Source organism: Perognathus longimembris, chromosome 7, assembly GCF_023159225.1.
Source record: "Perognathus longimembris pacificus isolate PPM17 chromosome 7, ASM2315922v1, whole genome shotgun sequence".
Classification (NCBI taxonomy): Eukaryota; Metazoa; Chordata; class Mammalia; order Rodentia; family Heteromyidae; genus Perognathus; species Perognathus longimembris.
The window spans coordinates 77890897-77903400 of NC_063167.1; positions in this window are offsets into that span (position 1 = coordinate 77890897).

Here is a 12504-nt window from a genome sequence, read left to right on the forward strand (position 1 = left end):
TAGGTACCACATTTTTTTGATCCATTCATCTATTGTAGGACATCTGGATTGTTTCTACAACATGGCTATTGTGAATAGTCAGCAATGAACATGGATGGGCATTTTTGATCCATTCATCTATTGTAGGACATCTGGATTGTTTCTACAACATGGCTATTGTGAATAGTCAGCAATGAACATGGATGGGCAAGTGTCTATATGATATAACAATGGGTTTTTATTATTAACTGTTACAGGTGAGTAAACTGAAATTTAGAAAGGACTTTTTTTCCCCCTCCAAAGTCACATAGCTAGAGTCTGAGACAGTCAGGATCTAAACCATGCTGGAACTGACATCAAAGCCCATTTCCTAAACATTCTCCAAGTCAGTCTATCTATCTATCTATCTATCTATCTATCTATCTATCTATCTATCTACTTATTATCTGAAATTGTGAATTCAAGGAGAAGATAAACATAGAGTTAGGAATGAGAATGTTATGTGAAGCAGTTCTAAGTCAGGGTTGACAAGATCACTGCTGGCTCAAAGCTCTTAAGTAAATACAAAATTGCTCATGACTCAGGATGCTGTAAGTCTCCTTGCCCAAAGTCTAATGGCAGCTTTGAGCTCATGGTAACCCATGAGTGTGGGTGCCCACTCAGCTGGGAGCTAGAAGTTGACAGAGGTCTGCAGGCACCTTAGTGACCTGCATGTTGTTCAGAGCCCCTGGGTGTGGAGGAGGCCAAAGAAGATGTGGTAATTGTTTCTACCTGCCGGTGCCCACACCTCTCATTAAGCTCTGTGAAAGTCATGACTCAGTGTAATGAAAAGCCCTCATAAGAATAATCTTACATTTGGGATCACTCTGGGATCTTTAAACAATGCATTCACTAGAGAAAATGAAAACATACTCTTTGTGACTTATTTCATCTATTTAAAAAGCAAAAAAATAAAAACCCCAACAAAACAACAATAACAAGCAGCCATATTCATTAGAGAGTCCAAAGCTAATATAAGTGTAGAATTTGCTTGTCATTTTAGTTGTCTGACTTTATAATAAGGACATCTACTTAACTCAAAATAAACGGACCTTCATTTGAGGAGAGCAGGCTTCTGTGGTGGAGGGAGTGTGTAAAGGGGTGTCATGTTGCTAGCCATAAACTCTTTCTTCTTAAAGACTTCCATCTTGCTGAATCTAGTCATAGAAAACCATTTTTTACTGCAGAAAAATCAGAGGTGCAGTGGGGGTTTGAACTCAAGGCCTGGCACTCTGGCTTAGTGGTGCTCTACCAATTTACCGCACCTCCATTTTCTCATTTGAAGTTGAGAGTCTCTAGAACTTGTCTGCCAAGGCTGGCTTTGACCCATGATCTTCAGATTTCAGCTACTTGAGTAGCTAGGATGACAGGTGATGTTAGCCTCCTGAATAGCTGGGATTACAGGTGTGAGCCACTGTTACCTGGAAAGTTGTTTCCTTTTGAGGAAGGTTGATTACTGAAGTGATAAAGTCCAGCTCCTGCCCAAACAACACAACATTTTTACTGTTAAAGAAGAGAAGCCCGAAGCATCCCACTTTGCCATTTTCCTGTGCAGTACCCTCTCCATCTGCTCTGACAAACTTGCAAATGCCATTTTATTCTAAAGAGCACCTTATAGACAGTACAATTTTCAGATAAGTTAAGATCTCTCTTTTAGTACAAACACATACACACACACACACCTGACTTTGTAGTGAAAATAGAGTTCTTTGTATGGCATTTGTCTTGCATGTAAACCTGACCCTAAAGGAAGACTCTGTCCTGACCCAGGCAATACTTGTTATTTGATTTCTTAAATTAATTTTTTATTTGTAATCTCAGGTTTTGTTAACCTTGGTGATCCTGAGGAAAGAGCACTTGGAGAGCTGATTTCAATGTGCAGACAGACAGACCTATGGAGAATAAAAATAGTAATGTAGTCTGAGAAACCACATGTTAGATTTGTATTTCAAAGGTCAAAGACAAATTCCATTAGAGTGGTAGATACTAGGATAAAATTTTGTTGAAGCCAGTATTATTTTTTCTTAATTTAGAAATCTGTAGGATTATCTATGATCAGGGGAGAAATACCTGAGTTATAAAAACACATAGAGCAACCATGGTTAAAGGTGAAAGTTTATCACACTAACCCTCCATTGATTTCAATATGAAACAAAGGTCCTGAGTGACAAAATTGTAAATGAAAGATACTCCTTTGAGGGGAAAAAGATGGTAATTTTGCTAATAGAATTTCTGGCCAATTCTTGATGTGGCACACTGGTGTGGCTATATGTAAATTCTAGATTCAGTGTGTGAACAGTGTGGGGGAAAGTTGGTGAAAAGACAGTAGAGAAAAGGGAAGAAGGAAAGGGCCTCTCCTCTAGGCTATGATTGCCCTGCCTCCACTTTAGGGGGCTGGCCTAGCACAGCTGTGGAAGAATGGGAATTGAGATGAATCTTGTTTTTGTAAGATTTTAGGTCATCTTTGGGGATTTTTGCGTGTAGGTGGGGCCGTGTGATTTTTCTTATTTTAATGTAATATAAACTCAAAACTTGGGATGGGGGGGAATGAGGGACGAGGTAACAAACAGTACAAGAAATGTATCCAATGCCTAATGTATGAAACTGTAACCTCTTTGTAATTCAGTTTGATAATAAAAAATATATATGTAAAAACTTGGGGATAATTAAGTTTCAAATGAATGGTGGTGGTGAGGGGTGTGTGTGTGTGTGTGTGTGTGTGTGTGTGTGTGTGTGTGTGTGTGTGTATTTGGCTAAACCAAATAAGAAATTCTTCTAACATCTTATTACCTCCTGGTGAGATTGTATTTCTCAGTCTTTTGGTTCCTTTGTAATTATTGATAATTTAATAGTGGCCTCCTGGTATTTCTGGGTAGTATCAGGAAGTAGATGTTTAAAGCGGAAGGGCTTCAAATCCTAGCCTCCAACTTATCTTGCACCATCATGGACTTGCTTGGCCTTCAACTTCATTCATCTTTTCAGATAGAGGCATTTCTGGCAGTGACTTATTTTTGCTGAGAAGCTTCCTCAGTTCTCTGCCCCCTCTGCTCTTGTTCTGAAGCTCACACTTGCCTCAAGGTTATCAGACCTCTGGCTACCACAACTACTTCTTGGTGGCTTTTTGATGTCACCATTTTCGATTCCAATTATCCTATGCTAAGGGGATATGAGGCTTCTTTCCTATAGTATCATTTCTTAGGCTATGATAAAAACATGGGCTCTCTGAGTTCTATGACTTGCCCTAACAGAGTATTAGATGAAATGTGGCATAATTTCCCTTGCACTAAGCTTGGAAGATAAATAAAAGATTTTGTGTCATATCACACACAAACTATTCTTCCCAACCAAGTTCCTTTCAGCTGATGCAATGCCCCGAATCTTCCCTCAGGGTGGTTCTTTTCTCTCCTTCCATCATTTTCTTTCTTTCTTCTTCTGGTTCTTTCTCCCTTGCTTCCTCCCCTTCCTCATCTCTCTCTCTCGACACTAGTGGATGTATGGAGGAAAGACCATAAGGAAAATCATTGAGATCTGATGTTTGGGGAGAGGAAGAAAGGGCGGGAGTGGAGGAGGAGATGATAACCAGGGAGGCTGAAGTTTTGACGGACATTTACAATGTTGCCTCTGAGATCTTTTTTTCCATTTTTCCTACTATTGAATTGTGAGTGGTTACCTGTGCCTGCTGCCTGGGAACTGGGCAGGTTGTAGGCAGTGTTCTTGTTCCTGCTGAAACAGACACTTGCAGGGAGGAGTGTCAGCACTAGAAGGGTTCCAATAAAACTATTTAATTTGATTTTTTTTCCTACCACAAATAACCCATAATGGGGCCCATCGTATCAAGTGAGGAACTAGAGATAAAACATAAACTCTGCTTCTTAATTTATCTTCTTGTCTCTCTGGGTCTTAGTTAACTCTTATGAGTGAGTCCCTGCCGTATAGTTTTCTAATTAAAATGTATATATGTCTAATGAGATTTCAGAATAATAAAGCATTTATAATACTTTAATGAAGGGCATTATTTTTTTTATTTACTTAGCAGAATAATCAGGACCAACTGAGAAAGGTTAGATATGGTCAAAAGAAATTTATGAAGAGTGGCTATTAAGAGATAAAGCATATGTACGCAGACTGTGGTTAAATAACGGTAAGTAGGACGTGTTTATTAAAATGATGCAGGGATTTTATCCCTTCATTCTTGATGTCTCTTCGTACCTGACATTATACTGCTATGGTTTCCATGGAAACAGCACACACTCTTCTTTGCAGCTGACCTGAAGTTCAAGCCCTGCTGTTGCAATAGAAATTCTCAAAAACACTTCCACTTTTATTAAAAACAGAAATACCAAATCTATGCAAAAAGTAAAAGCAAAAAATAAAAAGGAGGACAAGCAGAATCCGTTGATTATATTGCAGAAGAGAAAAGAGAATGCACAATATTTTCATTAAGATGGAATCAAAAAACAATTTACTATAGTGGAGGTTGAGAGTATCTGCCATTTCCTTCCCCTAAATTACCTTAGAATTGATCCTCCCAAGCCTGCCTTAACATCTGCACCTTTCATTTCTAATTCAATATGTTCTTCTATTTTTAGTTTTTCTGAAAGTATCTCTCTCATTCCCCTCTCTCCTCTGTTTCTGTCTCTGTCTCTTTTAATGATTTAAGAGCTTGCTTCTCTGTGACTCAGAAAGAAAAAAAATGTTGATTTGGTGTATAAATTGTCTTTAATAAAGGCAGGTTAATCTTAGGGAGGGATTGCTGGAGGAAGACATTTCAGATCACTAAGGAACCATAAGCTGGGCCTTCTGCGCACTGCTTCCTTTTGTTTGGTGTGTTAGTCAAGATGGTTTCAGTTGTACAAAAAACTTAACTTCCATTGGTCTAGCTCAGAAGATGGACTCATTGGCTTTTGTGTAGTTCAGAAGCCTGGTTTGATGTGGCAGGTTATCTGTTCCTCCCAGATGTACTATATTCTGATCTCTGTGCCTATATATCATCAGGCCATCTTCAGTGAAAAATACCTGAAGCAGTTATTTAGATCCTCTCAGCCTGCCACACAACACCAAGAAAATGAAGAGCATCTTTTCTAAAAAATCTCTTATCAAATAGCATCTTTAGCTCCATTGCCTATTTCTATCAAGGATACATCCACAAGTCCTTCCTTAGGCCAGGATATAGAATGGTATTCCTTTGCTTTGGACTTGAGTCATATGTTTGATTTCTGGGCTGGGAGTCGTCAGTCTCCTCCCAAGCATGTGGGTTATGTGGCAGAAGTACAGATGGCAATGCAAAACTCTAGAGAAATCAGTCAGAGAAAAATGATGGATGATTGGATAAAGCCACTGTTCACTGGAAAGGTCCAACTCATGATGGGCCCAAGAAACCCAGACCAAACCTTTCATGGTGCTCAGTATTCACATTTCTTTATTCTATAAGTCAGTCACTTGGTAATTCCAAATCAAGTTTCAGCTTTGAAAAAAGATGTTCTCTAGAGTGTAATCTCACCTTCTTTCTCTCCTTTTCTTTTCTTTTTTTTTCCTCAGTGCAAATTCTGGGGCTTGAACAGGACCTAGGTGTTGTCTCTAAACTTTTTTGCTCAAGGCTGTCACTCTACCACTTGAGCCACAGTGCTACTTTTGGTTTTCTGGTGGTTAATTGGAGATAAAACTCTCATGGATTTTCTTGCTTGAGCTGGCTTTGAACTGTGGTCCTCAGATGTCAGCCCCCTGAATAGCTAGGATTACAGGTATGAATCATTAGTACCTAGCGCTCCCCTTCCCCTTTTTGTGTTTAGGTCCTTGAACTCAGGGCCTAGACCTGACCTTTTGTGCAAGGCTAGTACTCTAATACTTGAGCCACACCTCCATTTCCAGTTTGTTTTTTTAAAATGTTTAACTGGAGATCAGAATCTCACAAACTTTCCTGCCTAAACTGGTTTTAAATCAAGATCCTCAGATCTCAGCCTCCTGAGTAGCTAGGATTATAGACATGAGCCACTGGTACCTGGAACTTTTTTTAAAAATTCACTATTTAACTATTTCAGTTTAGTTCCAGTTTAATTGCAGCCTGTCCTCTGCATCACTTTGTTTTTGCCTCATTCTGCATTACTTTCTTCAAGTACGTTGAATACTTTTTAAGCATACTTTAAAAATTTGACACTTATATCTACTGTCATTGTGGGTTGTTTATGATGCTTGTTGATGCATTTCAGGCACTTCTTGGGTCTCTGGGAAACAGTCTACGTTCAGAAGTCTTTTTAGTACATGGACCATTGAATGGAAGCTGGCTGTTGAAGAGAATCAGCCTTGTCCACAAAGCTATGCGAACTTGGCCATCAGGACCTCGTTCCTCTTGCTCATCTGTGGATGAAGCAAGCAAATTTCAAGGCCTGCGTGTGTCAGGTCATCACCCATTTCTCTAAGTGAGAAAATGGTTTCCAAGTTGGGAGGGGAGGAAATGAAGATCACAGATAGTTTAAATGTAATCTAAATAAATTTTGAAGCACCATGTGATCAAACCACTGTGTTGTTTCATGCAAAGGAACATGGTGTAGGCACAAAAACAAGTACATGCATTTTGAAACTATTTTTTCTTTTGCTATTTCTGAGAAGGCACAAAGAAGAAAGTGTACATTGAAGACACAACTGAAGTTACCTCTCCACTCTGATTCCTTTCTTACTATTCTGCAAGACTTGGTGTTCCTCCTGCTACTCTCTCTGTACATGTTCCAGAAACTTCACATGTGGCGGGGGTGGGGGAGGGATTCAGGCCATCTCCCCCTGCCTAAGTGAACACTAGAAGGCTTTCTTTGGTGGTGGGCCTGGTGGGCTTGGCTGAGGGAGGGGCCTGATGGAACAGGAAGTCCTGCCCTCCTATCCCATCAGGGTAGACTTCCTGAAGCCCCACAGAAGGAAGCATTTGAATTCTTTGCTGTAACGACTTTCCTACTAAGAAATTGTTTTCAGAAATCCCAGCTGAACTCAGACCCAGCTCCTGTGGCACATAGAACCTCCTGGTGCCAGATAGTCAGAGTTGTAGCTTTTACAAATGGGGAGTCTATCTCATTTATGCTCTGTATGGAATAAATGCACAGCAAATATTGATGGAATAGGTGAATAAACCCAAGGAAAGATAAATAAACAACAGAAATGAAAGGATGTCAGAACAAAAAATGAGATGTGAAGGTTTCTTCCTCCCTCTGCTCTTTTCCTCCCTTCTCCTCTTCCTTTTCTTTGTCTACGAGAATGATTTAAATTGACCATTTACATCAGTGAAACTTGTTGATGGATTGGTCCATTCTTTGCTCACTTTGTTCAGACCCTTTGTGATTTACTTTTATGTTCCGTCCCTGTTTTCTCATCCTGTCACTTTGTCCCCCTGCTCTTTCTCATTGTATGCCAAGGAGTAATTTTCCATTATGGTGTTATTTCCAAAGTGCCCTGACAGGGTGACAGTAGGATGACACAGCTAAGTGATATAGATTTTAATGACTCAATGCTATCATAATTTCTAATAGAAACATAAGTGGAGACAGGGGTGATGTTTGAAAAAATGTAAAACTGGAAAGTGGATTCTAGAAAAAATGTTCAAGAAAAAAATGTTGTGACAGAGAAAGAAGACCTACAGGTAAGGACAAACTTAGTAAAGACAGGCCTGTAAAACAGATGCTATTAGAAAAGGGGAAAATGTCACAGAGAGAAAAGAATAACATTTTGAAAGTATGTCAGAGAGAAAAAAAAAGATGACAAAGGGAGAAGGTAGTCAGGATTGTTAATAGGGAAAAAAATAGAGCAAATAAGAAATTACAGATGAAGGAAAGAAGGCTTGGCTTGTCATCTGAGCCAGGCATGGCGACAAAGGGTAATAGCGGAAAGAATACTTAAAGTAATGATAGTCAATGAGGAAAGACAGCACACAGAAGCAATGTGCTGCAGAGTATCTGGGGGAGGAAAAATCACTGCAGAACACAAAAGGAGAGAACGGCCACCGTAGCACAGGCCGGCTGCAATTATTTCTGAAACCTCATGGAAGATTGTTAGGTTGCTAGGAATATGAAGGAGGGAGGGCAGAACACAATTTTTATTTTTAAGCAGTGATGAAATGTGTTAAAGTAGGTCACAGAGAATTCATGGACTCAGTGATTTTCTTCAATACCTGGCTAATAAGCCTCAGTGAATCTAACAAGGTTGTAGATGTGAGCAATGCCTGGCTAGGTTGCACACTCACTTCCAACCTGGGCCTGGGTCAGGTGATCAGCCATGGCCAGGTCTCTCTGTCCTGCTAACCTTCCTGCTCCTCTGTTTGTAGCTGGACTCACCAAAGTTTTCCTTTCCTTCTCCTTCTGTGTGCTTCCCCAACTTTGAGTAGAGCCGGAAGCTTCTCTGGGTAGAAGCCTTGAAGGGCTAAAGTACAATTCTAAACGGAGTGATTACTTTGGGAAAAATAACCACTTTCAGTTTCCTGGAGGAGGGGCTTCCATGCCCATAGGAGACAACGGAGTGTGCAATGAGGCCAAGAGAGAGGAAGGACCTGAGAGGAAGAGTGTTTCTGTTCTTCTGTAGGAGGGCAAGGCAAGGTCTGGCAGTCAGGCTTAGGGTTGAGTCCTCTGTATAATCTTGATAGGTGATGTACTTGGCTCTCCTGGGGTTGATGGTGGCCCCCAGTGTGAGAGTCAACAAAGGCTCTAGATTGGTTGGTTTGTATTTGAAGCTATGCTTCCACCCTGGGGAGCAGGATTCCTCATAGGGAGAACAGCGTGTGAATTACGTCTGAACATTTGTGTTGACGCAAATTTGTATGTTGCTCTCCTGAGCCCTGGCCTGATGGTATTAGGAAGCAATATTTAGGTGGAATGGATGAAGTCCTAAGGGTAGGGTCCTTACAAGTAGGATTAGTATCTTATAAAAGAAGTCTGAGAGAAATCCCTTGTCCTTCCTGCCATGGGAAATCATAGCAAGAAGAAGGACATCCATGAGCCAGGGAACTGTTCCCTCATCAGAAATGGATTGCACTGGAACTCTGATCCTGGATGTTCCAGGTTGCAAGAGAAACAACACTTTTGTTGTGAATCAGCTACCCTCGTCCTTGTGTTGTAGCAGCTGTCATGAATGGATTAGATTGGAGATGGGATGGTGAGGAAGCAGGACCAAGGCAAGTGACTCAGGCCAGCATCTGTTTGTAGAACAGAGATTAAGGCATCAGATTGACAGAAACTAGAAAGAAGCAGGTTCATTTCACCCTGCCTCAGTGGTCACAGTGGGAGGTGCTGATAGCAAGTATTGAAGGATCGAACCAGCTGAAAGAGAGAGAAGAGAGAGAGAGAGAGAGAGAGAGAGAGAGAGAGAGAGAGAGAGAGCTGCTATGAAAAACACACATGTATCTGGGGGTGCCAGTGGCTCACTTTTGCAATCCTAGCTACTCAGAAAGCTGAGATCTGAAGGTAACAGTTCAAAGCCAGCTTAGGCAGAAAGACCCCGTGGGACTCTCATCTCCAATTAATCACTTAAATGCCAGAAGTGAAGCTATAGCTCAATGGTACAGTGCTAGTCTTGAGCAAAGACCTCAGACAATGATGAGTTTCACAGATTTTCTTGCCTGGGTTGGCTTTAAACTACAATCCTCAGACTTCAGCCTTCTAACTAGCTAGGATTACAGGCATGAGCCTATAATTTTAGTCTACACATCTGCTTCCCCATTTTGGGTAAGTGATAAGTCAGATTATACCAACATTTTAACTAATTTAAAGAATCTTATGCTGCAGTCTTTGTACATTGAGCCTTCTCCATTGCATTATTTAGTAAGTATATATTCCTTAAGCAATGTTATGCTCTTCATATATCTTACTAAAGCTTTTCTTCCAATGACTTTTCACCAATTTGGGCCATTCTTCCTTTTCTTAAGTCCTGAATTGTACAGACCCCATTCTTGTTTCATAAAAGATAGAAGCAGACAACTTAATCAAATCAAAATGAAATTCTTGTCAGTATAGGTTTTTATGCATTTTTCATCTTAAAGAAAAGCTTCCTTGGGGCTGGGAATATGGCTTAGTGGTAGAGTGCTTGCCTAGTATGCATGAAGCCCTGGGTTTGATTCCTCAGCACCACATAAATAGAAAAAGCCAGAAGTGGCATTGTGGCTCAAGTGGTAGAGTGCTAGCCTTGAGCAAAAGAAGCTCAGGGACAGTGCCTAGGCCCTGAGTTCAAGGCCCAGGACTGGCAAACAGTACAAGAAATGTATCCAATGCCCAACGTATGATACTGTAACCTCTCTGTACGTCAGTTTGATAATAAAAATTTGAGAAAAAAAGGAAAGAAAAGCTTCCTTGATGTGTATTTCAATTTTTTTGACAAGTGCAAAAGAATAAAACCTTATACGAGATAAGCTATTAATATTATATAATAGCTGAATTGAACCAGACAGAGACTCATCACGGAAAGAGAACCATAGACTGATTTCCCTGATGAACATTGATGCAAAAATTCTCAACAAAATTTTGGCCAATCAACTTCAACAGGTCATCAAAAACTCATACACCCAGTTTGTGGGCTTTCTGTTTATCTTGCGAGCTATGTCCTTTGCCGTGCAGAAGCTCTGCAGTTTGATGCAGTCCCATTTGTCCAACCTTTCTTTGATTTGTAGCCTTTCTGGGTCTTTGTTAAGGAAGTTCCGTCCTGCGCCAAGGAGCCCAAGTGTTTCTCCTACTCCTTCCTTTAGTGTTTTCAGGGTGTCTGTTTTGATTTTGAGGTCTTTAATCCATTTGGAATTGATTTTGGTGCAGGGTGATATATAAGGATCTACTTTTAGTTTGTTGCATGTGTTGAACCAGTTTTGCCAGCACCATTTGTTAAAGAGACTATCTTTCTTCCATCCTATTCTTTTAGCTCCTTTATCAAAGATTAAGTAGGCATAGTTCTGTGGGTTCATTTCTGGGTCTTCAATTCTGTTCCATTGGTCTTCAGGCCTGTTCCTGTGCCAATACCAAGCTCTTTTTATTACTCTTTATACTACAGCTTGAAGTTGGGTATTGTAATTCCTCCAGCACCATTCTTTCTGCTTAGGATAAGTGAAATGAACTCCATGTTAAGGAAATGATTGTTATATCACAGTTGTAAATACTTTCAATGTCCCATGTGTATGTGTAGCTTCTATTATTGATGATGTTTTTTGTATCACCTTCCTGTGGTTGTACCTACACTATCTCTGTAATCTTATCTGAGTATATTGGAAACTGTGTATACTGATATCAGAACTAGGAAATTGAAAGGGAATACCAAAATTGAGAGACACAGGGTAAAAAAAGACAAACAACTACAAAAGCAATACTTGCAAAACTGTTTGGTGTACGTGAACTGAACAACTCATGGGGGAAAGGGGAAGGGGGAGGAGGGAGGGAAGTATGAGGGACGAGATAACAAACAGTACAAGAAATGTATCCAATACCTAATGTGTGAAACTGTAACCTCTCTGTACATCACTTTGATAATAAAAATTTGAAAAAAAAACCCCAAAACTCATACACCATGATCAAACTGGATTCATCCCAGGGATGCAAAGTTGGTTCAATATACACAAGTCAATTAATGTAATCCATCACATCAAAGGGAGCAAGGTAAATAATCACATGGTTATATCTCTGGATGCGGAAAATACTTTCGATAAAATCCAGCACCAATATATGATAAAAGCCATGGAAAAATTGGGATTCCAGGTAACACTCCAGAATATAATAAAGGCAGTTTGTGACAAACCAACAGCAAGCATAATTCTAAATGGTGAAAAGCTAAAGCCATTCCCTTTAAAATCAGGAGCAAGATAGGGATGTCTGCTCTCTCCCATCCTCTTCAACATAGTACTAGAATTCCTAGCCAGAGCAATTAGGCAAGAAGAAAACATAAACAGGATACAAATAGGAAAAGATGAAGTTAAACTTTCTCTCTTCATAGGTGACATGATCCTATACCTAAAGAACCCCATAGACTCTACTCCCACACTACTAGAGCTGATCCAAAACTTTGGCAAAGTTGCAGGATATAAAATAAACCCTCAAAAATCAATGGCCTTTCTATATGCTAATGACCTGAAGACCGAAAGCAACTCCATTTGCAATAGCCACAAAATCCACAAAATACCTAGGAATAACCTAACCAAAGAAGTGAAAGACCTCTATGATGAGAACTTTAAAAACATGAAAAACAAAATGAAGGCAGAACTAAGGAAATGGAAAAACCTCCCATGCTCTTGGATTGGGAAGATTAATATAGTCAAAATGGCAATATTGCCAAGGGCTATCTACAAATTCAAAGGCAACACCCATTAATATCCCAACACCATTTTTTAATGAAATAGAGAAAGGAATCCAGAAATTCATATGGAACAATAAAAGACCTAGAATAGCAAAAACAATCCTAAGCAGAAAGAACAGTGCTGAAGGAATTACAATACCCAACTTCAAGCTGTAGTATAAAGCTATAGTAATAAAAAGAGCTTGGTAT